The sequence below is a fragment of the Protopterus annectens genome, chromosome 4.part0 (assembly GCF_019279795.1).
Source record: "Protopterus annectens isolate FY-2018-M chromosome 4.part0, PAN1.0, whole genome shotgun sequence".
Lineage (NCBI taxonomy): Eukaryota > Metazoa > Chordata > Ceratodontiformes > Protopteridae > Protopterus > Protopterus annectens.
The window spans coordinates 1541446410-1541473282 of record NC_056733.1 but is presented as its reverse complement, the minus strand read 5'-3'; positions in this window follow the sequence as shown (position 1 = coordinate 1541473282).

Genomic DNA, 26873 nt, shown 5'->3' with positions numbered 1-26873 from the left:
CCCTGTGGGACACCACTTGTAACTAGTCGGTAGTCAGATTTGGAGTCCACTACTTTCACAGTGTAGGTTCTATCAGTGAGCCAGTTGGCAACCCATCTTATGACATAGGGGTTTATGCCTAGTTTAGTGAGTCTATCTATGATTCCTGAGTGATGGATGCTTCTTCATTCCCAGAAAATTCAGAACACTAAACTCTAAGGCTGTAACAGTCTGTAACATACAATACTTATAACTTACTACTACAGGCTCTCTACATGGCACCTACCTCCTTCCAAATCTGTGAATCATGCAAATGAGATGGAATCAATTTTACACTAACATTTTCTTGACTTTGTTTATACTGCACAGAAAAATGAGAAGAGGGATCATTTTTAGGACAATCAGTCCAAAGGTGATCTGCTTCTCCCCCCACCACTTACATTTTTAATCAACATTTTCTTTGCTGTAGTTCAAGTTGCCCACAATCAGAGCATACAGGACTAGTACAATGTCTCTTAAAATGATCTTGGACTCTATTTAAAAATGCCATTTTAAGATGGCCAGCATATCTCAAAACAATAGAGCAGTTGATTGTCTGTATGTTGCTTTTCTTTTTAATAACCTCTTCTAGTCCCCAGTTTAAATCCTCAGTTTGTCCTTGATCTTCTGTAGCCATTGAGAACTTAACAACACTTGGAAAGTTTAGTACCTTACAACCACCTCTTCCAAAAACATACTTTGAGTTCAAATCTACATTTTTCATCTGCAATTTAAATGCAAATCACACACTGAGATATCAGATCAAGTAGCACAAATACTCCTTTTATTAAAATTACAAAGGACTGTTTGCAAAACATCTTCAATCTACAAGTTGAAATCATAGAATGTTTTACTAGAAAAGAATGCACAATATTCTTCACCTATGGTATTTGTATTTCCAAAGATGGAACAGTATCATTCCAAAAAACCAAAAGTGGAAAATGCAACCAAACTGAAACTGAGTCAAAAGGCAACCACGAAATGAAACAATCGCCACCAGGAAGTCAGCCAAAGCTCTTTATTCCAAAACCAAGCAGATAAGGCTGTCACCAGCCACGAAAAAACATGTAAACGCCTTAATCCTCTGATAACGGACAGTATGCGTTTCCGTCAGATTCTCGACTTCTTCAGACAATCAGTACATTCAATTAACACAGTATGTATAACGTTGACCATCAATTTCAAATGGCCAAAACTGGGACATTTTCGGGACACATCAGATTTTACAGGCCGACATATCCACGGTAAACAAATGAGAAGTGCCAGATAACTCATTTAGCTCAACTTTCTGTCTGGAAACCCTCTGCATTGCCTGTTGACCTGATACTTCACTTCTGCCTGCCTTTTCTGGTAATTCAGCCTCAGGATGTGAAGTAGTCCATTACCGTGTATCCACTATGGTGGGAGAATTTCATTCTGACAGACGTGATAATAATTGTGTGTTCCATGGCAACGTTTCCAAGAATAATTTCAATTAATCAGTTGATGGTCAACGTTATACATACTGTGTTAATTGAATGTACTGTTTGCAAAACATCTTCAATCTACAAGTTGAAATCATAGAATGTTTTACTAGAAAAGAATGCACAATATTCTTCACCTATGGTATTTGTATTTCCAAAGATGCCTTTTGACTCAGTATCATTCCAAAAAACCATAATTATCCATCAGCACCATGGAGAGGTAAGCAAACCTTGCAGCTGACCCCACTTAAGCATAATGTCCTTGATCTTGCCTCATATTTTTGGTCTGTTCTTCATACATTGTGTGATTTTCAGGCAATCATACTAAATAATGAAAGACATTTCAATTTCTGACTTCATATCCTTCAGGAAATGCATCCTAATGCAAAACCTGTAATTATATCAAGGAAGAACAATATTTAAAATCTGTCCTTAACATTGGGAATTTTTCCACCATAAGTTTTTGGCTTTGGCTCTGATTTTTTTGCTACAGGGTAGAGTTTTGTAATACTAAAGTGAGGTAAACAGATATTTATAGGGGTTAAATCCATCCATAGCCCCCTTTTCCCCATATGGAGTCACGGTGTCACTTCAATAGTGACAATCAAATAGAGCCAAGGGTTACACTACCAGGTGGCTAGCCTTGCCATAGTAGTTCATCCACACCCTCATGCCTATTGCCAATTCAGTATCCAATCTACCTACTGCATGTCTTTAGAATGTGGAAAGAAACTAGAGCACCCAGAGGGAACCCACATAAACACAGAAAGGACATGCAGACTCCACACAGAAGGCACCTCATCCAAGAACTGAACCTAGGAATCATTTACTGTGAGGTGAAAACACTACCTGCTGTGCCACTGTGCATTTTCTTATAGGGGTTAAATCTTTTGTTTAAATAGTAAACCTTACTCTTGTTGCCACAATATTCAGAAGAATAGTTAGGGTGTCGTGATAGGGGACATGATCAATGGATACCACTCAGCATTGAATGCCAGTATTGCACATTGAATCCATGCAAAGATGGAGAAAAGATATATTTCCTTTTCTTTTTTTTTTTTTGTTCTCAACTTAAAGTTGAGGGGAGGGTGCAAGGTCAGGCAACAGCACAGGGCCCAAAAACAGACTACACTTCTGATAAAATCTATATATTGAACAAAAGGAAATACATACTTGAGAAAACAATTTTAACAGCTATCTAGAAAGCAATTAAATTACTAGTCATTGACTGCTGTTAAATACGACTAAGAATAAATGTTTGCTGGAAATATGTCAAAAATGATCATTTGACTAAATCAACAGATAATGATTTAAATTAATTTCATCTTCACATTTATAAATAGGTTTCTTGACAATATTGACTTTATTATTTGTGTACTGAACTTTATTTAAAAAAAATAATAACAGAATGCAATGGGCTGCACATTTCTGTGTATTTCCTTCTTCATAGGTCTTTGAGGCCCCATTTTCCTTGGCTTATTTTATAAACATGTCAAGCTTTTAACAGGAGTTTGGTTAAAGAAAATTGCACACAATTGCAAACTGTAGTGGACCGGACAAACAACGGAATTTTCTTTTCTAAGTGCTTCCCCCGTGCCTGTCAACCATCAAAGCTTCAGCTTTATCTATTTAATCCTAATTGTGTTGCCTGCTTAGTGGCTAGTACTAAGGAAGTGAGATAGTCAGAGGAGACATCATCCATGCAGTCATAGTGATGGATTTTTCTAAGGGGTTTAGCTATCCATGTGTTGCAGACTGATGTACACAAAAGTCCACAATGCCACCTAATTGACCTATGTATGTTTCCACTTCTGCACATTGGTCAAATTACAGTTACTGTATGAATTTGCAACTTGGTGGACATGTAAATTTCAGCCCATATTGTCACATGCTGCAACCCCTGCCTCCAATGGGTGTTAGTCATGTAATGGATCAGGTTGCCCCTCTCACCCAGGATGGGTGAGATGGGCACTGGCAATTCACTCTTACCTGCCTTGGTTGTCATCTCCAGTATATGGGCCATTCTTCAGTCTCAAGTAGCGTAGGTCACAGTCAGTATTTTATTTCTTGGTACTATGGCAATGGCACAAAGCTCAATATTTTATGAATAACTATGATGTTGTAATGTGAAGATTACAACTTGTCTTTTGACACATGTAAATGCTCCAACATATATTTTAGAAGAATGAATCCTTAATGTATCCAATGGGAGTGTGCGGATGTGAATTTTATTATTAATTATAATGTGTTTTCGATAGTTCAAAAATGATACACATTTGTGCAGTTATATTAAAATGAATAAATACTTAGACTAGGCATGTTACACTACCTCTTTCCAATCATTTAATCAGGGTTTTTCTTGAATATAATGTAGCATTTTTTTGACAATGATCCAAGATAATTGTGTAATGGAAGGAAGTAGAGGATCATTTTATTACAGCACAAAAAAAGAAGCAGAGGTTTAAAGTCATGTACCATACCTCTCAACTGTCCAGCTTTTCACAGAATGTCCACATTTTTTGGCGCATATTTTTGGTCTGTACCTTATAAAATTTGTGGTTTTCTGGCAAATTACTGGGGTAATCTGAGGAGTGAAGTCACTAAATAATGACATACATTTGAGTTTCTGACTTCAAATCCTGCAGAAAATGTATGGTAAAATAAATCCAGTTACTATAACAACTTTCTAAATTTATAAGAGCAATATTTAAAATATGGCCCTATTTTTTTGGCCTTTGCCCCCCCCCCCCTCCATTTTGTCAAGCTTTGTCCAGATTTCTTGCATTAAGAAGCTGAGAGGTATGCATGCAACTGTGAGTGGAGGCATAAGCAGCTGGGTCTCTTATAGATTTCTTATAGTCATTCATCTGACCTACAGGGGCATAAAGGATTTAGTAATGTGTGAATACCAAAGCTAATTTTACATGACATCTAATGGAAATATGGGAGGGGAACTGAGCTTCTGAGCTCCATATTTCAAATTAGTAAGCAAAACTAAAGGAGAACTTAACGTCACAATTATTTTCACTGCTATGCAATATATTTCGTATAGCTTTGAAGAACTAATCCTCCTTAAATGTATTGGAAACATTACTTAACATTTAAGGGAGAGGTTGTCATAATGGTTAAGATCTTTAACTTACAGTTACAAGTTACAGGATATGATTCTGACTTCTGATCATTGGCTAGGCTTGTAATAGCCTTCAGACTGATAGCCTACTATTTGCATATGAACCCTAGGACATGACTGCTTTAAAAGCTTTGGATGGCTAAACAGGATGCTAGTTAAAAAGATTTAACTACTGCTCTATTTACATTGTACATGTTTTCTGAACATTTAGATTGGACTGTTTCTGGTTGGAGAGTGATTGTCTGTGCTTAACTTTCCTGATTGGTCTGGTTGTTATGCAAGGTATCTACCAGAAAAGGCATCATCTGGGAAAAGACTGTGGACCACCAACCTGGCTGTGACCTGCTTCTCTTCTTGGGATTGGTGCTAACATTTTGCTTCTGGTGAGAGAAGAAGCAAAGGAGCATTGTATCCCAACAGAGTGAAGTTGTTTTGAGACCAGCGTTAATAGTAGCCAGGCAGTAGCTATTCATGTGACTCCCCTCTTTTCATCATTCTTGACAAGCTAATTCTTTGTTTTCAGTAAGTACTGCTTGATTTGTTTCTAACTTCAGAATATCTGCCTAAATACCTCATTCTGAAATTTTCAGGGTCTACTTATTAGTTTCCCCTCATGTGTTTGGCAGTGCTCTGTACAGACTCAGACAACTTGAGTGACATTTTTCCTGTAAAAGCACAATTGAAATTTCTCTGATACCTAGTTGCACACAGGACAACTAGTATGCAGTGACAAGTGCTGCCCACATAGCTGCAAACCGGATACTCCTGACAGTGATTGATGTTCTTACTCCAACTGTCTAATCAATAAAAAGGGTCTGTTGCCATGGATATGAACTTTCCCGCCGTCTCTGTTACCGGCTTGGTGGATATGGGCATCTTGAGGCAATGTAGAAATTGTCTCATGTTTACTGACAACCAGTTAATTCTCAAACAAACTGATATGGTATGTGTGAGATGTATTTACACAATTTCACTGGAGGTGAAATTCTCACATAAAAGTACTCCTAATGTCAATAAGGTTGTCAGTAGTACACATGCTGAACACATCACACACAATTCAAAGCAGACATATCGACCCACGTATGCTGAGGCACTTACATGTAACCTTCCTAAACCACAAACACCTCCTAGATGAAGCACACATAACAAATACCCCCAGCAGCCCCAAATGCACTCTTTCAAAACAACACCACATCAACACATAAAGCTACATCTCATGGAACCTCTACCTCTAAGCCCATAAGGCAAGCCACCACAGAATCCAAAATTCTAGTCATTGGAGACTCCTTCATGAGACATACTGATGTCCCTCTCACCAGGCTGAGTAAGGAGAAAGTTATGGTCAGTTGCTTATGGGTCTATATTATATCATCAAACACTTAAAAAAGCGAACGCTGATTGATCAACTAATTTAAGCGAAAGCTTACAATCTCGAACTGTCAGATCAGCGATTGTTTTCCCAGGGAAAAAAATCGCTGATCCACACACATGCACCTAAAATCTGATACCTAACCCTACACTAAACTATGCACACACCACTAACTACCCACTTACCTTAACCCAAACCCTAACCCTAAGGTCTGTCACTATCGCACACTCACCTCACCCGCTCCATAACCCTAACTCACTTAAATCCATCCTAACCCTCATGTCCACTCAATCGCACACACACCTAACCCGAGCCCTAACCCTAACTCACCTAAATCATCCTAACACTCACATCCACGCAATTGCACACTTACCTGAATCTGACCGGTAACTTTCCACCATAACACTGAAAATACCAAAGCAACAGAAACGGACAACCGAATTCTTTCCCTAGGAAAAAATTAGAGTTTCTGCTGCTTCGATATTTTGCAGTTTCATGAAAATAGGTTCGATCAATCAGTGTTCACTTTTTTATGCATTTGAGGATATAATATAGACCTGTTGCTTATTAGGGGCTAGGATCTACCACATTATGCATGCACTCAGGTTATTGGACCACAATTACCAATATGACTCAATCACAGTTTATGTGCAAGTAAATGACCTGAGACATACCTCCCTAGGCTATATGAATAGGGACATCATGGAGCTCTCGGAATATGTGCCAGGCTGGTATGAGGCTAGCAATGAGCAGCATTTTACCTTCTCCAAGGATGATGCCCGAATATGAACAAAAGATGATTGACTTTAATAATTAGCTTAGTTTCTGGTGTCATACTAACAGGGTGCAATATTTGTCAGCATGAAAGGAAATGGTCAACAGACCACACTACCTTGCCAGGCATGGCCTGCACCTCTCCCCTCTAGGCTTTCGAATATTAGCTAAAACATTATCTTCCCCATAGTGTCTTTTTTAGGCAATGCCAAAGTGAAAGTACTTCCGACATTGCAAATCAAAACCAAGAAAACCTAAAGGTATCACTGCTCAATGCTAGCAGTATAAACAAAAAAACTCCACTCCCTAGAAGCTCTCTTTACCCTAGAGAATGTTGATGTCTGTGCGGTCACTGAGACATGGTTTAAAGCTGTGGAGAGCACAGCAACAGTGCAAAGTTATAATGCCTTCCACACATTTAGGCCAGCTACTTCACAGGCAGGGACTAAAGGTGGAGGTGTCTCTATTTACAAAAAAAAGAAATATACTTCAAGGCTGGTCAAACAGGCAAAGCATTTGAGGTGCTCCATGTTCAACTCTCCATAGGTAAAATCCAATACCATTTCCTTGCAATCTATAGGTCCCCCTGTATGACCCAGGAAACCCATACCATGTATTTGAACTTACTAGAAACACTAACCATCCAACCCAATACCATATTCATGGATGACTTTAATTACCCCACTATTAACTGGGAATCCTATATGACACCAAGCATACAAGGCCAGAGATTCCTGGATTTTGTAAACACAAACTCCCTGGACCATATAGTCAATACACCAGCCAAGGATGCAACCACATTGTCTCTGATCATCACTAATGTGGGAGACTGCTGCACACCTCCTACTGTAATGTCTTCCCTGGTAAGGTCAGATCACAAAATTGTCTCATGAAATAAAAATAAAGCCTGAATTCCCAGCAAAACCTGGAATATTCAGGAACTTTTCTAATGTTAACCTCCTGCTATTAAGTGAGAACCTGACAAAATGTCATGCCCTTATGAACCCTGAGAACACTACTGCCTATGCAGAATTGTTAACAGAAACCATGTACAAGCATGTTAACAGCTGCATAGAGGCAGCTGTACCCACCAGGAAGAAGTACAGAATCAACTCAAAAAACAAGCCACCCTGATGGAATCACAAAATCAATAGGCTCTGTAACAGGAGGAAGAAAATCATGGCAAAATTAGGAGGTGCAGCATCCAACAGAATAAAAGCACTCTCATCAAACTAAACAAGCAGCTCAGAGGACAAATAAAGTCTACCAAAGCCAAATTTGAGATGAGTTTGGCCTTCCAGGCCAAGAACAACCACAAAGCATCCTTTAGCTATGTCCACAATCTCAAAGGCAATACACAATTGTGTGCAGAGCTCTTTGTAAATGGAGACATCTATACTGAGCCAGAAGATATAGCAAACCACCCGGCTGATAAATTGAGCTCCAACTTTACCCCTCTCTCCCCCTCAACCTTCCCTCAGGAAATATCATCAAATACAACCCCCCCTACTATCACTAAGGAATATGTCCTTAATGCTCTCTCTAAGACTAAGAACACTGCATCAATGGGCCCAGACAATATCCCAGTTGCCTTCTAAATAACATGAAACATGACCTATCAGAGCCTCTGTAATTACTATTTAACTGTAGCCTCCAAACAGGCTTCATGCCTCATGAATGGAGAAAGACAATAGTCATCCCTCTGCACAAAGGTGGGCCATCTACAGACCCTGAAAACTTCAGACCCATAAGTATCACTAGTCTTATATGTAAAGCCATGGAAAGAATTTTCATGGAGATGATCAACAGAGATATAGTAAATGTCCTGACACTAGAACCAACCCAGGTTGGTTTCATCAAGGGCAGATCATGTCTACTCAACCTGGTGGACTTATTTGAAAAGGTCACCAACGCAATGGATGAGGGAACAATCGTTCACACTGCCTACTTTGACCTGGCCATGGCATTTGACACAATGCTCTACTCAGGGATTGTTGACAAACTCAAGAGGTTAGATACAAACCAGTATGTGACCCAGTGGATAGCCAATTGGCTCACAGACAGGACCCAGGAAGTTGGAATTGGAGAGTCCACCTCTAGAAAGAGGCCAGTCACAAGTGGAGTCACTTAGGGATCAGTCCTTGGACCGCTCCTTTTTGGTATTTACTTTTCAGAAGTCAAGGCCAATGTCAGTAGTCTCTGGCTGACTAAGTTTGCAGATGATTGCAAATTAGGAGCTGTCATTGAATCTCACACTGATATTCTCCAGGAAGACCTGACACAGATACACAACTGGTGTCAGAGCCATGGACTAAAACTAAATGCCAAGAAATGCATAACAGTATCCCTTGGGAAGTCATCCATCCCTGGTAACTATCATATTGACAACACATCCCTTAGAGATGGCCCAGTAGTCAGGGACTAAGGGACATACATAGATAGTAATCTAGCCTTTGACCATTACATGTCTACAGTGGTGAGGAAATCATTCTATGTTGCACAACTTTTGAACAAAGGTATGGCATCTAAGTCCAAGGAAGTCATTGTTCCACTGTATTCAGCATTCATCAGACTGATCATAGGTTCATAGGTATGTACTAGGCTATCAGCTCAAGGGCCTAAGTAAGCCTAGCCAACAAGGATCCCTGACTTACACCACCCAAGAAAGTTAATTTCCAGTGTCCCTGTTAAGCAGAGCCACAGAAGTGATCCCCAGGGTGTATTTTCTATTTCCCATCCACTCATCAAGATTTTTCTTGAAGAGTGCTAATGAGGAACTTTGCTTAACATAGATGGGTAGCTTGTTCCAGAGCATAGGAAGTCTCTGGGACAGGAATCTATCCCTCCAGCATGTCCTGTTTATTGTGGTGACAAGGTTTAGGTTCCTAGAGTGTGTAGCTCAGAGGGTATGGGATTTCTTTAGGTGTAGCATGTCCAACAGCTCTGGGTTTAACACTGCTTTATATGTTAGGCAGAGATCTTCTCGGAGTAGGCGATATGCTACAGAGTAAAGCTGGAGTGTTTTGAGAAGATCAGTGTAGGGCAGCTGTTTGAAGCCAGTAATCCTCTTCGTGAGATACTTCTGTGGCCTTTCCAGCTGCTGAAGATGTCTTGTGAGGTACATTCCAAAAGGGGAATTATACTCTATAATGGGTCTAATGAGTGCCAAGTAGAGGGGAACAATGACTTATTTTTTCCTGGATGACAACCCTTTTTTGATGAGGTGTGCCACATAGAAAGATTTCCTGACTACTGTGGCGATGTGATTATCAAAGGAGAGACTACTATCCACCTGGGTCCCATGGTCTCTTGTCACACATTCAGCATTGAGTAGACTGCCATTTATGTGGTAGTTCATGGGTACAGAGTTTTTGCCAAAGGGGATGACAATACACTTTTTGGCATTGACCTTGAGGCCATGCCTCTGATTGAGTACAATGCCCCCTTTGGTATGTATCTAACCAGGCATATCCAACAATTGGAATATCCACAGAGGTTCCTCACTGAAAAAATACAGGGAGCAAGTAAAATGTCCTGTGCAGACCACCTCAAGGCTCTATCCCTGTATTGTGTCTCCTACATGCTTTTATGGGGAGATCTATACCTGGAATACAGGGCATTATCAAACCCCAGTCTGATGGACCTCCTGCATGTCCACAAAACAAACAGCACCAGAATTACCTGTTCTAAAGACTTAAAAATTGCCTGTGATATAAATAGGACCTGCTGGAAAATTAGGTCTGTATCCCAGAGACTACCCTGTCTATGGAACAGGCTCCCCATCCATGTGAAGCAGAGTTCCTCCCTAACCCAATTCAAGTGCAACTTGGGCAGTTGGATGGGAAACCTGAAATTCATCCCTGGTGTGGCACCTATGTCTCTAATGAACACAAGTAACTGTAAATGGTACATGCTTACACGTATCAAGGGTATCAGAACTTGTCAGAGATTTGGGATGCATGGCTAGGCTTAAAAAAGGCCCTTGTGGTTGTTAGCCTAGTAAACACCTATGAACCTATGAACCTATGAATGCCATGAAGAGATGAGTAACAGTGATATTTACAATGCCTCTAAGACCAACCCATTCAGCAAACAAACTAGGGTGAAGGAATGGTGAGTCATTGGCCTCTCTTGTTTTCTGTTTAGTCATCAGCAAAAGACCACATTCACACTTAAACTGATATAATGCTGAATGAATACAAGATTCTTCGGTCATGGATGCTTGTGTTCAAACATTGAAGAAACTTTGAATTCTATGAGGTAGCTTTATGTTATTGGTTTGTCCCTCTTAAGATCTGGGGTTTTCTGGTAAAAGAGTTGAGGAATGCAGTCACTAGATAATGGCAAACATTTGAGTTAATGCAGGCCAATGCAAAACTTTTATTCTAGCAACAATATATAATAGCAATATTTAAAATGTGTTCCTGATTTTTTGGGGTTTGTCCCCAGAATTTTTTGTCTGTGTCCCTGATTCTTGAGCTAAGAAGCAAAGAGCTACATGCTTGATATTATTGTTCTGTTTCTTGTAAGATATGTAGTTTTCTAGCAAACTGTTGATAATTGCTATCACTAAATAATGACAGACATTGAGTTTCAGAGTGATATTCATAGTCATCATGTGAGCAAGTTCAGGCTGTCCATGCAATCCTTGTGCTTCTGCAACAACATTAGGATTCATAGAGGCCATTTATACTAAAGTGTGATGGCCAAAAATAGTCTTAAACAAATGAAGGTATAAAGATATACAAAAGAGAAATGATGCAAAGCAGCATATGCTAATGAGTCCTTCTGCCTGCTTCTGATTCATGATCAGAATTGTATGGGTTTCCACTCCATCCACAGATTCATTATAAAAGGCTGACTAGCACCTTTTCTATGTCACTACTGTCACTTTCTTCTAGCCTTACTATTCCCCTGTGTGAGCTGCTTGCCTAGACTGAGACAAAACCTTCTTCATATAGTGGTGCTCACCAGCCAAGAAGGCATAGAAGTAGGCAAAAAATACTTTACTATAATTTTGATTCTCAGGAGATACTTAATAGATTTAGAGTGGACAGGGATATTTTAAGGGTCTTAATCAGTATTTATGGACATAACAGGGGCACTGGGGTATCTTTCCTCTTTCTGTGCATATAAAGGTGTCCATAGCCTTCACTATACTTGCCCAGGGACATTCGAGAAACAGACTGAGGACATATTAGGTATCTCATAGGCTTCTACCTTAAGGATATTTTGGCAGCTCCTGGATGTACTCCTGGTACATGTGGATCAGTTCATCTATTTCCCTGTGTCACCTAAGGACTGAGCCCAGACTATGTGTGCCTTTTAGGGGGTGGTATATCTCCCTGAGGTACTCAGTGCAATATTTATTTATTAGTTTATTTAACATTTGTTTGCCAGGATAATCCAACTGGACAACAAGTGTCCATTTTAAGTGGAGTCCTGGGGAGTAAAACTCAATAAGTTTACAGAGAGAAAAAAAAATTACAAGAGACATTACAGAGTAGTAGCATACAGATTGTAGACTTTACAGCAGTTAGTATACAATAAGAGAATATTCCCCCTTTTGGTTGAAAATACAAGTGTGCACAATATATGAGAGTAGATAAGAACCTGGTAGAGCATTGCAAGATATTTCACAATTGAATAAGAGTATATACATGTTTAAGTTTCAATGTATACATTCAAGCAAATATACATCTAAGATACACCCACACACATACACACACACACACACACACACACACACACACACACACACACACACACACACACTTGTCCAGGACAAATGGGGTGTAGAAATAGTGAGTGGATGAGGCTTTGTGGGGGGGGGGTCAATTACAGTTGCGTAGATGGTTGGTGAAGAAGTATATTTTGCTTTTGAAGGAGGGTGTGGAGTTTTGTAGTCTGAGATCAGGGGGAAGGTTGTCTCATATTTTTGCTATTTCATGGGAAAATGGTGATTCCCTGGAGTTGTTTTTACATGTGACGGTTTCGATTAAGGCCTTGCTGGAGGACCAAAGTTGTCTATTTGAATTGTAGAAGTTCAGCATGCTAGTCGGGTCAGGATTTTTTTCAGGACAGTACAGAATTAGATGAGCTAGGCTGAGTTGATGGCATGTTAATAGGTTAGGAAATTCAAGACAGTGCAAGGCTTGTAGGGAAAGGCAGTGGTGGGATCGTGATTTGGCACTGGGAGTAAATCTAGCATTTTTGTTGTAACAGATAGAAAGTTTATTAAGGTCAATTTTGGAAAGATTAGTTAGAATTGGAGATGCATATTTGAGATTCAGTGGTTAGATAACTTTTGCAGCGATAGAGGGAACCTATCTTTTTGTGGACTTTAGTGATGGTTGTTGATATCTGCTTTGTGAATCTGAGTTGCTCTTCAATAGTAACTCCTAGGAGTTTAGCCTCAGTGACAGGGGTGATTTGGGTTTTGTTGGAGGAGAGTATAGAGAAGGTAAAGTTGCTCATTTTAGTAGAGTGGAATAGCATTGTTTTCTTGGGATTTAGTATGAGTTGTGAGTTGTTAAGCCAGTTCTTTATTTCAGAGAAGGCTTCCTGGACTTTTTGTTGGAGAAGCTGAATGTTGAGTGCAGAGCATATGAGAGTTGTGTCATCAGTGTATTGGACTATGTCAGTTTTAGAGGTAGCTGAGTGGAGTTGGTTTATGAAGATATTAAAAAGAAGGGGTTCTAGGATTGATCCTTGCGGCACGCCTAAGGAGGTGGGAGTGGGGGAATAAAGAGTTATGCCATTTGATGGATTGTTGGCAGTTATATAAATAGATAAATAAATTGCACCCATGTTGCAATTAGGGCATCATGTGGTCCACGGAGTGAGTGACACCACAGTAAGAGGAGCTACGATTCCATCAATTACCAAGTAGTGTGTGATGCATGGGGATGTATCATCAACATCTTTGTCTGGCATCTTGACAGTGCACATGATTCCCATATCTGACACATTAGTTCACTCTACCACCTTTTCCTGTATGGTGGGACACATTGTGGTTATCTTGTTGGTAAAGGGAAAAATATTTTATGTCTCGTTTTTATTTTATTTAAATAGTCAATTGTGTTAGAATGTATTGCTGAAAATTAAACCACTATTTCTTTATTTTGTCTCAACCCCCTTCTCTGTTTTTTTTTTTTTTAATTTCAAGTGATGTTAGATATCCACTGCAGCCAAGACTCATGACATCACTGAGAAATCCAAAGGGAGATGCTGAAGACAATTGTAACACAGCCCTGTCTCAAACCCTTATTGTCATTGAGAGGGTGTTTGGAATTTTGAAGTCCAGGTGCAGATGTCTTGGTGTGTCTAGATGAACACGAAGAATCAAGAATAACAAATTTTGTAAAACAAAAAATGCTGTCCAAAAGGCCAGCAGCCCAAATAGATATTTGTTATTAACCACTTTTCATTTAGTCCAAATGGCCAAACTTCTTCAGATAAAAACAACACTACATACAACTCATTTAAAAAGTGTTAGTCATACATCATGTCTTCGGAACTCACCCTAAAAAAGGGCTACTACTCGTAAGCAGTCCTCCCCCACTATATACACACACTCATAACAAAAAACATTAACATAATTAAGTATAGATTTTTAATAACAAATATGTATATACAAATATAACCAATACAAAAATAAGGCATATTAAAATCATATATTGTTAAACTATATGTATATACATGTAAATCCACTTAAGCTGATTTTACCTAACCAAACTTTTAAGCTTAAGCAGGCATAAAATTGAACATGCATCATTAATGCCTGGATAGCTATAGACAATATAATTTGAATTCTTTAAATTTAAGAGAAAAAGGGCCACCCCTACCATCAGGGACTATCTGATCGATTACACCAAACTTAAAGTAATGTTCCCTCTCCACTGAAATATGCTTCGCTAAGGCATTTTCCAACTTTTCTTTATTAACAGAGTAAAGGTATTCATATACCTATTCACACAATTTACATTCCATCTTGCCTATATAGTATACAGGGCAACATTGGCATTTAGTTAGGTATACTACAATCTTGGAGTTACAATTAAACTTTTTCCTGTTTTATATGTAACCCCTTTAATGTTAAATGTCCTTCCTACATCCATGACTTTACAGCAGGCACACATTTCCCATTTATACATTCCTGGGTGTTTAATATAATTTATTTTTCTTGACTCTAATAAACATTTCAGATTAAGTCCTCTCCTAAAAATTATCTTAGGCAATTCACCCACTTTATTCAACGTTAAAAGATAATTTAGAATACTAAAAATCAAAGCTACAGAAGCATACATTTCTTCTCAAACTTATTAATAGTTTTACCATTCTTGTCAGAAGGACCCGGTATGGGCCTCTCATGATTCGTTAAGGTACTCATTCCATCAGACTGTATTTCAACCTTTCCAAGGATAGGTAGATATATCCCGTTATACCTTTTGTTTTGAACTTCTTCCACTAAATTCGCTATTAAAGTGTTAGGATACCTACATCTAAGGAACATCCCCTTTAATGTTTCACATTCACAAATAAAATCTGCATCGATAGTTACCATTCTAGCTGCCCTCACCAGTTGGCCTTTAACCACCAAACACTTCTCATTGGAACTGGTGGCAGCAAGGGTACTGAAGAAAAGTATTAGAATATGTGCTCTTCCTAAATATCTTTGCAATATATATTTTCCGTAGCCTGTCTTTTATAAGTTTAACATCTAGGTATGGCATAATTTCTTTATCAAAATTGAATGTAAATTGGAGGAAGTTAGTGGTATTATTCAAATATTCCACTAGATGGGAAGCTACTTCAAAGTCACCTTTTAAGATAATAAAAATATCATCAAGGTACCTAGTATAGAAATAAATACTTTCTTGTACATGCCTATTCTTAAAAATAAATTCTGCTTCCCAGTATGCTATAACTAGGATTGCTAAGCTGGCACCACACGGAGACCCCATCACTACCCGTTTTTTGAAGGTAGTACTCATTATCAAACATGATGTAATCATCCATTACAATTATAACCAAAAGTTCCCCTACTAATGATATTTCTGACTGTGGTGCTCCATTGGTCCTTAACATTAACGTTATCCATTCTATTCCTTCCTGCTGGGGGACTGATGTATATACATCTTTTACATCAATGGTTAAGAAACCAAAGTCTGCATTAAATACTAGTTCATTTATTTTCCCTAAAAAGACCAGGAGTCTTTACATATTTGTGATTCATGGGTAATGTAGTTTTTAAAAATTGCCTCCACTATTTTAGAACAGGGATATGCAATAGAGTTCTGGCCATCCACCAGGGGTCTCATTGGTGGATTATTTAAGCTTTTGTGGACTTTAGGGATATCAAGTAAAATTGATATCCTGGGGGAAGGCATTGACATAAAGTTAAAAATATGGACATCAATTCTTGCTTCAATAAAACGGTCATTTATACAACCCTTAATACACTGGTAAGCTAAGGTAAGCTCATTCAGTGAGACACATTGGTATGAATCCCCTTCTAGGATCTGTTTCATCCTGTTAACATATTTATTATTGTCCATAATGACTAACCCATCCCCCTTATCTGGGTTAGTCACTCTAACTGCTGATAATCTTAACAAGTTCAAGGCTTGCCATTCTGCTTTGTTGACATTATTAACATAACTATCATTGGTACCAGCAAAGTTATACCTGTTGGAACTAGCCCACACATTGTGGAGGTCTATCTCACACACACATTCGAACAAGTTCAACACTGAATGGACAGGAGGGTTATATGTGGTAGACACTTTAAATTCAACATCAAAAGTGTCCTTATAGTTACCCAACAATGTTATTAGATTCAGTTTCCTAGAAAAACATTTAATATCCATAACTGCTCTTGGTATATCCACCTGCCATGCAGGCACAAATGTAAGACCCTTAGCTAATAATTCTACAAGAACTAGGTCCACAGAAACTGTAGAATAATTACATATTCTGAAGTCCCCTGTACTATTTGTAATAATATTGCAGATGTTCGCATTCGAGTCACTATTTGGCTCAGCCATTACCTCCTGTGTTTGTTGCTTTTGTAGTTTTTCTTTCTGTGCTAGGATTGCTTCTGCTTCCTTGAGGTAATGCCTGTCACTCTGTTCATGTGAAAATTTTGTTGCTGGTTAATGTCATTCATATTAGTGTAATTTGAGTTTGAATTCTGAATTCTTACACTCCGTCTTACTGGAGGTACCTCTTCTCATTCATTGTTGCAAGGTACACCCTAACTCAGTGCTGATGTGTCTGTGACATTATTCATTCTATTCCCACCTCGATTTGGTTCCTATAATCTGTAATCGATCAGATAGTCCCTGATGGTCGGGTTGGCCCTTTTTCTCTTAAATTAGAAGAATTAGAATTATATTGGCAAATTCATTTAAATGTCTATAGCTATCCAGGCATTAATGATGCATGTTCAATTTTATGCCTGTTAAGCTTAAAAGTTTGGTTAGGTAAATTCAGCTTAAGTGAGTTTACATGTATATACACATAGTTTAACAACATATGATTTAATATGTCTTATTTTTGTACTGGTTATATTTATATATACATATTTTTTATTGAAAATGTATACTCAATTACCTTAATTTTTTTTTGTTTTGAGTGTGTGTATATAGTGGGGCAGGACTGTTCATGAGTAGTAGCCCTTTTATTGGGCAAGTTCCAAACACACGATTTATGACTAACACTTTTTAAATGATTTGTATGTAGTGTTGTTTTTATCTGAAGAAATTTGGCCATTTGGACTAAACAAAAAGCACTTAATAATAAATATTGGTTTGGAATGTCGGCCTTTCGGACATCATTTTTTGTTTTCATATGTCTAGAGGCACCCTTCAGTATTATCCAGCTACCGTATACATAATGCTTACTGCATGTTGAATTCTGTATAATATTATCTTGAGCCAGTCTGGTGATAAAGTGACCTATGTTGTCACTGCACCTCCCAGATCTAATCCAAATATGAGTAATAATGACCAGCCAGCAGCAGTAGTGAGGGACCCCATGTGGCAGGCTTGTGCATAGAATAAGGCTGCACAGGTAAAGACTTGTCCCACGATTCAATAAAGCGATTTCTCCATGTCATAATAGTGCAGCAGCTTCTGCACGGAATATGGGCGTCAAGCAATTCAGTAAATAAGGCTAGGGGCTTGCACAAGCCTGCTACCATTATTCTGGCATAGACACCACTGAAAAATGGTAATTACCTTGTTTGCTGGTGAAAACCATGCAAATGAGGTGAATTACCGATTCAGTAAGCAGACAGGCATCCGTGCCAGAACAATGTCTTTTACAGAAATGTATTCAGTTACTGAAAGTGTACATTTCTGCAAAAATCAAAATGGGGCATGACAGCTCAAAGTAGAGCATATATTATAATCATTAGGCATGCCAATGGCCAAACATATGGCCATTGGCATGGAAAAGAGTTGCAAAATTATAAAATTCAAAGTTTCTTTTGGTTGATTTTGGCCGTTTAAGCGTAGTGCAGTGGCGTGCAAACGAGATTGTGCCAAAAATAAAAAAAATGTGAAAATACAATTTTTTTTTTCCATAATAAATTTTATTGAAATATATTTTCCAAAAACATTACAAAGATACAATAAACATCACACACATAATACACTATAACTACTACAAACCATTTATACAATATCTACATGAAATGCTTCCTATATTTAATATATTCCTAAAATCAGTATCATGCTAATATAATATTGAAGACCTTTTCCCATATTTTCAGGTTATTAATATTTTTGTTAGTTTGTTTCAGAAGTAATTTATGTGCTAGTATATGCTTTATAGCCACAAGCTTAAAATTATTCCATGATGTCTTATGTGGTTCTAGCCAATTTGTGGCTATATAGAGTTTCATCAGCAAAAAATATTCATACAAATAATAGTTTGCGATCTGGAAAGCTCTCTTGGAGGAATGTGTAGAATCATAAATTCCCATGACAGTGTAGAACTCTGATAACCCATCTTTTGCAGTTGTACTTTAAGAGATCCAAAGTTTATATACGCATTTACAACTCCAGAACATATGAAGAAGATCCGCTGTTTGATCTGCACAGTATGGACAAATTGGAGAATTCCTAGGGTTAAATTTATGTAATCTAAGATGTGTGTAATATGCATTGTTCCAAATCATCAATTGCGTGTACATCAGTTTTTGAAAAGAAACTGATTTCCTAGTTATATCAATTGCTTTTAATATCTGATTGTCTGTTACTGTTACTTTTTTACCCAATACTCTGAAAGCAAAATTTTGTCCTGAAATTTCAAATCCTTAATTAATTTATATGCAGTTGCTATAAATTTAGTGTCTTGTTGGATAGCTTGCCACAATTCAGAGCACTTATCCACAAATCCGGCTGCAGGTTTAAAGTTCCTAAAGTAGCTCAAGGCAAGTTCTTTAACTTGTCTCATTATAACAATGTAACTTCTAGGTAGATTCATTTCCTGTCTAATTTGTAAAGCCGATAAGTCAAGTTTATTAAAAACATCAAATAGAGTCAGATTAAGTATTAATGGAAATTTGCTGAGATCGATCAGCTGATTATTTAGTTTAAAATTAGGATTCCTGTGGAAAGGTTGAAGAACCATCATATATTGCAATAAATCTACGGACTGAAATAAAGTTTGCAAAGATGAGACACAGGTTATTATGTGGTCCATGACCCCATATTTTATCAGACTAATTTTGTCCATAAAGGGCAATGCTTTAGGATTTATTTTCCTATCCAAAATATGCTTATGATTCAAGACCACCCAAGTTGGTATCCATTTTGTATTTGTTACATCATAATTAGCAATTCTTAAAATTTTATTAGCGTTTACAATCAAATAATATGCTTCAAAGTTTGGTAGCTCAAGTCCCCTCTTGTTTTAGGGTCATTAATTTCTCATAAGATATTCTAGTTCTTTTGGGTTCCAGATAAATTTAGCTAGATCTTTATGCATTTGTTTAAAACTGTTTTGAAATTGATAATTGGGCAGACCTAAATATGTATAACATTCGTGGTAGTATATTCATTTTCACTATTGATACTTTTGCTAATACCGGTAGTTTTAAATTCTTCCATCTGTCACAATCAGCTATTATGTGTTCCCATACTCGTTTAACATTATTGTTATAAAAGTCCTTATTATCCGTAGAAGTTGATACCCAAATATTTAATATTTTCTTTACATGTTAACTTCCCCATCAGGGCCATTAGTGAAAAAGGTTTTGGGGTTCTTAATGGGAAGATATTCATTTTCTGTAAGTTAATTTTATAATTAGAAACTACTGAAAATTCGTTTATGAGCTTTAATATCTTTTCACTGTCTGAAATTGGGGTTGTACAATAAATAATAAGATCATCGGCGAATGCTGACATTAATATTTTATTCCTATAAATTATTGGTGCATTATGATACAAATTTTGCTTGATATATAAAAATAGAAAATACAATTTTAAGTGAAATCTGCATTTTGCCATTATAGTGGGTAGCATGGAGAATCAAAACAATAACAGGTAACACTGGCCATTAAGGGAAAAGGCTCTGGTGTAGAGGTATAACAGGGGACTAAGGCAGTGGGGTATGCAAATTAGCAAAATTTACTGAATTGCAAAATGGGAGACCATTATCTGGATGCACCTAACTGTGTAGGAGCTATAAAGCAGTTGTGAAGGCAGGAGAAGCAGCTGACATAAAAAAGTGGTGTGCCATGTTTGGTGTAAGCACATTGGAGCTCCACGGCGTTCATTTGAGCTTAGCTAAGCACAGCTAAACAATGGAGTATGCCTGAGGCTTTAATTACTTATTCCACGAAATGGGGAGAGTGTTCACATCCAGGAGAAGGCCATTTCTGCTTAAAAGTGTTTACTTTAGGTAAACAGGTTTGCATGGTGTACACCAGATCTTAAACAAAACAAAACAAAACAAAAAAACGGAAATAGCACAACGGTTTAGATTTGGGCAGCGGGTTTGTGCGGCATACCGTGGGGCTTAAAAGGGATGGAAATGGGAATGGAAAAAAATGGGAAATAGCAGAATAAAAGCAATCAAGTAAAAGTAATATAGCTGGCAGGTGGAATGTATCCTAGTTGGCCAATCATACAGCAGCGTCTGCAGCACAACAGTATATACTATGCAAACACCTTACAGTCTGTTTTTTCCCACAAACTCTGCACCATTGGTGTACACACTTGGGGGAATTTTAACCAACAAAATTTTAGGGGCTGCTGTCACTTTGATACATCAGTATGTGCTAAAAGCTGAGGGCGGTGAGGAGGATAATGCTGGCAACCACCCCAGACTGAGTAGGAAGAGAAGAGTGTTCAGATCCAGGGTAAACTACCAGGGGCTACATGATCTGGAGATAGTAGAGCACTGCAGGGTGGACAGGGACATACTTCAGCAACTCATCGAGCTGTGCCAGCCTCACCTCAGACCCAGAGCCAACAGAGAGGAACCCATCACAGTACATATCAAGGTATGTGTAGTCTTAAGAATACTAGCTACAGGTGCTTTCCAAAGATCTACTGAGGACATCATGCAGGCCTTACAGGCATCGACATCCAGGGTACTCCACCAGTTCCTGGATGCCATGCTACCACATGCCAGTGAGCACATTTACTTCACCAGCACCTGTGAGGAGAAGACCAGCAATATGCGCCTCTTCCACCATGTAGCAGACTACCTGGTGGTACTGGGTATTATAGACTGCACGCACATCCACATCAAAGCACCACCCGGTGAAGAGGGTAGGGTCTACATGAACTGCATGGGCTTTCAGTCCATCAACTGCCAGGTCATGTGCAATGCCCAGGGCATTATCATTAATGTATGTGCTGGCAGCCATGGAAGCTATTACAACTCCCACATCTGGCATTCCTCACAGCTGTACCAGTGATTTGCCAGGGAGGAGATCCCATATGGCCATCTGGTGGGTATACATGCACACCCACTCAAGAATGCCATAATGAGGCACACGCACAAACCAGGATCATTATAGAGTGTCTGTTTGGGATGCTCAAGTCATGGTTCTGCTGCTTTCACATATCTGGTGGAGCCCTGCAGTACTTTCCAGCCACATGTGCACACATGGTCATAGTATATGCCGTGCTACACAATATAATCCTGCAGAAACAGCTGCAGCCAGAACAGCATAGGCAAGGGCCACACAGCCCCCCACCATTGCCAAGGTCCCCACAGGCACAGAGGGACATGGAGGAGGAACCCCCTGAGCCAGCTCCTGCAGGCAGATGGAGTCATGCCTAGTATGCCCTGGCCTTAGCAAAGAGGCAATGCACATACATTGACACTGTAGGCACCCAGGTATGGACACCTCTCTCCGACTCACATAGTAAAATGGATGGCACACACATTACACTAGCTGTACCTTATCATGTACAGGCAGTGTACTGCCTGCATCTGACATAGGCAGCCCTCAAGCACTGTCCTCACAACTGCCACAGGCACAAGGTAAGTCAGGCTTCTTAACAATAAATGAATGGAGTAGTATGTTCTGGTAGCATATCTATGGTATTGCTGCATGCATCCAAGGGAATGGGGTGGCCTACTGGGACCGCAGCAGAGAACTGACAGTTATGTGTGACACCAGGAAGTGTTTGCCCAATACTGGCTTCCCTACACTATGCAGTATTCCCCAAGGTGACAAATCCCACTGCAGTATATGTGGGGGGGGCAACTAATTGTGGGGGGTCATAGGGTATAGGCATGGATGTCAGTGTGGGGGTCCCACACTCACCTTTCAGTCTCACCTAGCAAGTCAGCCTAGAAAACCATAAAGAAATGTCTGGGAAAGGCCCACAAATGGTGACAATGATGAAATACCCTACTACAGACTTACACAGTGATAGCACAGCAGGTCTTACAGTTGCAGTAAGGCTCAAAAGGGTAAGAAGTCTGAAACTCAAATGTATGCCATTACAATCTAACCTGTGGTCTTTAGTGATATGCATCTAGTTTCCAAGACAGGACACAATACTATGCAAAATGGAACCAAAATGTAAAGCAAATATCAGCACAGTCTGTGCAAAAGTGTACAGCTGACAGGTGTGCCCCCCCATATTCCCACTGAAATGCAGTAACATGTATGTTTGCAGGGAATTAGCAGCAGAGCACACAATACCAGGGCTGTCCCAATCAACATGATAACTCTTAACCATTTACTTAACTTTCAAATCTTAATCACCAAAGGCTACCACCTAAAACTAACTAGATGGCAGTCAAACCTCTACTCTACTCACCAAAATAGCAATTCTAATCACCTTAACTTCCCTAACTTATGTTACCCAACTTAACAATGCTAATCACTCCCCCATACCATACCACTATATCACCCTTACCAGAATGCAAAAACACTACTCCCCTGATATGTCCTTACCTTTACTCTCTAAACACTTCTATGCTCTTCCTCTATAGACTCCTAGCAAACACTAAATCCACCATTCCCAAATATAAAACCTTCAACTCCACAAAACTCACTACCTGTATCTTACACCATAAACTTGCCAAACATCTCCTCCAACATCTCATCTCTATTCTTCTCTCTGGGGACATTCACCCAAATGCAGCCCCCTCGACTACAAACAAACCTGACCTACAAAGCCATCCCCCCCAAACAAAAGGTAAACCCTTCCACTTCTCAGCATTAAATGCTCAATGCCTATGTAACAAAATCCGAAACCTTCATGCCTGGCTTCAGCATAACCAGCCTGATATTCTCTCCATCTCAGAAACCTGGCTTAAACCCCACATAAAAGATTCAGAATTAATACCACCCAACTACCGTATCCTAAGGAATGACAAGGCACAAAAAGGGGGGGGGGTGATGTAGCACTCCTCTATTCATCTTCTCTTTTAGCTACCCCTTACACCAAACCCTTCCCTAAATTTGGCAAGGCAGAAATAATACCAGCCCTACTCCACCTAAACAAACATAAATTAATATTTGTTCTCTCCCTCTATATTCCCCCTGGTGATAATGTCTCATCCCTTGAAGACATTCTCTCCTGGGTCTCTTCCAACATAAATCAGGAAACCATAATCCTGGGTAATGTGAACATAAACTGGGTCACAGTACAGTCCCCCACCAACTCTCTCAATATTAACCTATACAAATTTACACAACTAATTAACTCCACTACCAGACCAGCTAAGAATTTCACTAATGGAAGTATTTTAGACTGGATTCTGGTATCCCATCCTCATTACAGCTCAGACAGTGGCATTCTCCTAGACACACTAGCGGACCATTTCCTCACTTTTGCCCATCTCCTCCCCTCCTCTACACAAATAACCCATTCTTACACCTTCACTCACGGCCTAAAAAACTTCAATCCCGAAACCTTCACTAACATACTAAAAAACACCAACTGGAAGCCATTAAAGAACCTTCCTCTAGACAATGCTGTATCCTACTTTAACACCACTTTCACAAACCTACTCGACTCCTTCACCCCACTAAAAACTAAACGTATAAAAAATAACCCTGTACCCTGGCTAACTAAAAACACTTTAGCTACCATGTGTCTTTGTGATAAAGCCTGGACATGATACCAAAAAAACAAAACCCCTATCACCCTTACTGAATACAAAACATTATGAAACAAAGTCAAGAAACTTATAGTCTCTGACCGCAAAGTATATTTCACTACCCTCCAAACTAGCCACAATCCTATTCCAGAAGGGAATTTCATCTCTCATCAACCCTGGTAAAACAGAAAACCCTTGCCCTAACCCAGATGCAACCAACCTGCATTTAGCTACCCAATTTAACTTCTTTTTCATAGACTCTATCAGCCAACTAACAGCATCCTTCACCAACAATTCAGTGGCTTCTCATCAGCCCATACCCACCCCTTCCTACCCTAACAGCCTCTGGCCCCAACCCCCACCTTTTTCCATCAATCCCATTTCCAGATCTACTATAAAAAAAAACTTTTCTTAAAATTAAAACCAGGTTCCAATGCCCCTGACGAAATCCACTCCTACTTCCTAAAAGTAGCTGCAGAAGAAATAGCCTTCCCCATCAGTATACTAATAAATCAAATCTTAATCACCAAAAGCTACCACCTAAAACTAACTAGAATGCCAGGTCCCCCAAATTTGTAAAATAGCCTTTATAATTCATCTCCACAAAGGTGGCAATAATAATAATACCATTTCAAACTTCTGCCCTATTGCCATCCTATCCCCTATTTCTAAGATACTTGAAAAGTGTGTACACCAACAGCTCTTACCCTATCTTATTAATAATCAGCTTCTTACCCCCACACAACATGGTTTTAGACCTGGTCATAGTGCATCCACCACCCTTCTCTCCTTCCTAGAAACAATCAACAAAGCCCGTGATTCTGGCCACTTTGTATCCACTCTTCTCCTTGACATCTCTAAGGCATTTGACACCATTTCCCACAATCTGTTTCTTACCAAACTCTCTGAACTTAAACTATCCCCTTCCTCTACCCAGTGGTTCTCAAGTTATCTCACAAGCAGGCAACAGGCAGTAAAATGGAACAAAACTACCTCACCCTTCCTTAATATATCCACAGGCATCCCCCAAGGTTCCATTCTAGGCCGACTATTATTTAACATATTTATAAACTATCTCTACCAAACCATTCCAAACTCCAGCCTCATTCAATATGCAGACAATTCTTCTATTATCTGTTCCTCCCCTTCCATCACAACTCTCAGCAATCTTACACAAGCTGTTTTCTCTTCCACTGAACAGTGGATACAAGACAACCATCTGGCCCTTAATGCAACTAAAACAAAACTTATGCCATTCAATGCCTCCAAAACCTCCCCCATAGATAAACAATCATTCATAATTACCAGCAAATATAATACTCCCCTAGAAATAGTCTCTGATGCAAAATTACTAGGAATAACCATTGATGACCAATTAAAATTCAACAAGCATCTGCATGTAAATATCAAAAAGACCCACAAAAAACTTGGCATGCTTTACCATAACAGTCACTTTATCTCTCCCTCCACCAGGATCATACTAGCCAATACATACCTTATCCCTTCATATTTATATGGAGCAACTATCCTCACCAACCTACAATCTTCCTTCAAATCAAAACTCTCATACTGCTATAACAAAATATCCAAGTTTGTTGCAGGTTACATAGCCTCTTCCCACTACTGTAATTCCCTCCACCAATTAGGCTGGCTTGAGCTACCTAACTTCCTAACTTATAACCAACTTCTCCAAGCACATAAACTCATTCATAACCCATCTCTTTGCTCCTCCCTAGCAAACACCTTTGAAATGCATAAACCAGATTGTCAAAGAAAAAAAACTTCAAAGACCAATAAACGTAAGGTTCAGTTAAGGCACTTTAATTTACTTGCAGCAAGGAGACAAATGCATGCAAATACAAGGATTTGTCTAACTACTAACAAGAAGTATGTTCATTCTTATACTGTTTTACAAGACATGGCCTTCTAAGCTGGCGTAATCAAACACAACTTTAAGCATTGTACTACATCAGGTGTTACTTCAGATTTTCTGCTGACATGACTAGATTTGTGAGAAACTTTTCAGAAAAACAACCTGGCCTTGGTGACCAGTACTTCATTTACAAGCGTCTATTGTACACTGTTACTTTTCAAGGTACTTTTCTAATACAGATACAAGCAAATGCTGATTGCAGTTCATATATTCAAGCAGGCTTTGTCCTAATTATCTGTTATTTCTACAGCTGTGTATGTTCTCATAGCACAGTGAAACTTCTTGTCTGAGTTTCATATAAGCAGTATTGTTCTATTCATTATTTTCCTAACGCAAGCATAAATAATCTGCTTCTCAGTAAATTTCCAAGGCACAAGCAAGATTTAGCTGACAGTACAAGGTCAAAAAGCAACTGCAGTTTTTACAGATTTATGCAGTATGAAATAGAATAAATGTGTTAACTCTTTTCAAGTTCTAAATGCACTAAGCTTATTGCTAATACACACATTAATACATATTTCTCTAACATTTCCCCCCTATTAATACTTTTATTCTACTTTTAAAATAAGCATAAACAGTTTGTTTTCTTTTCCTAACCTC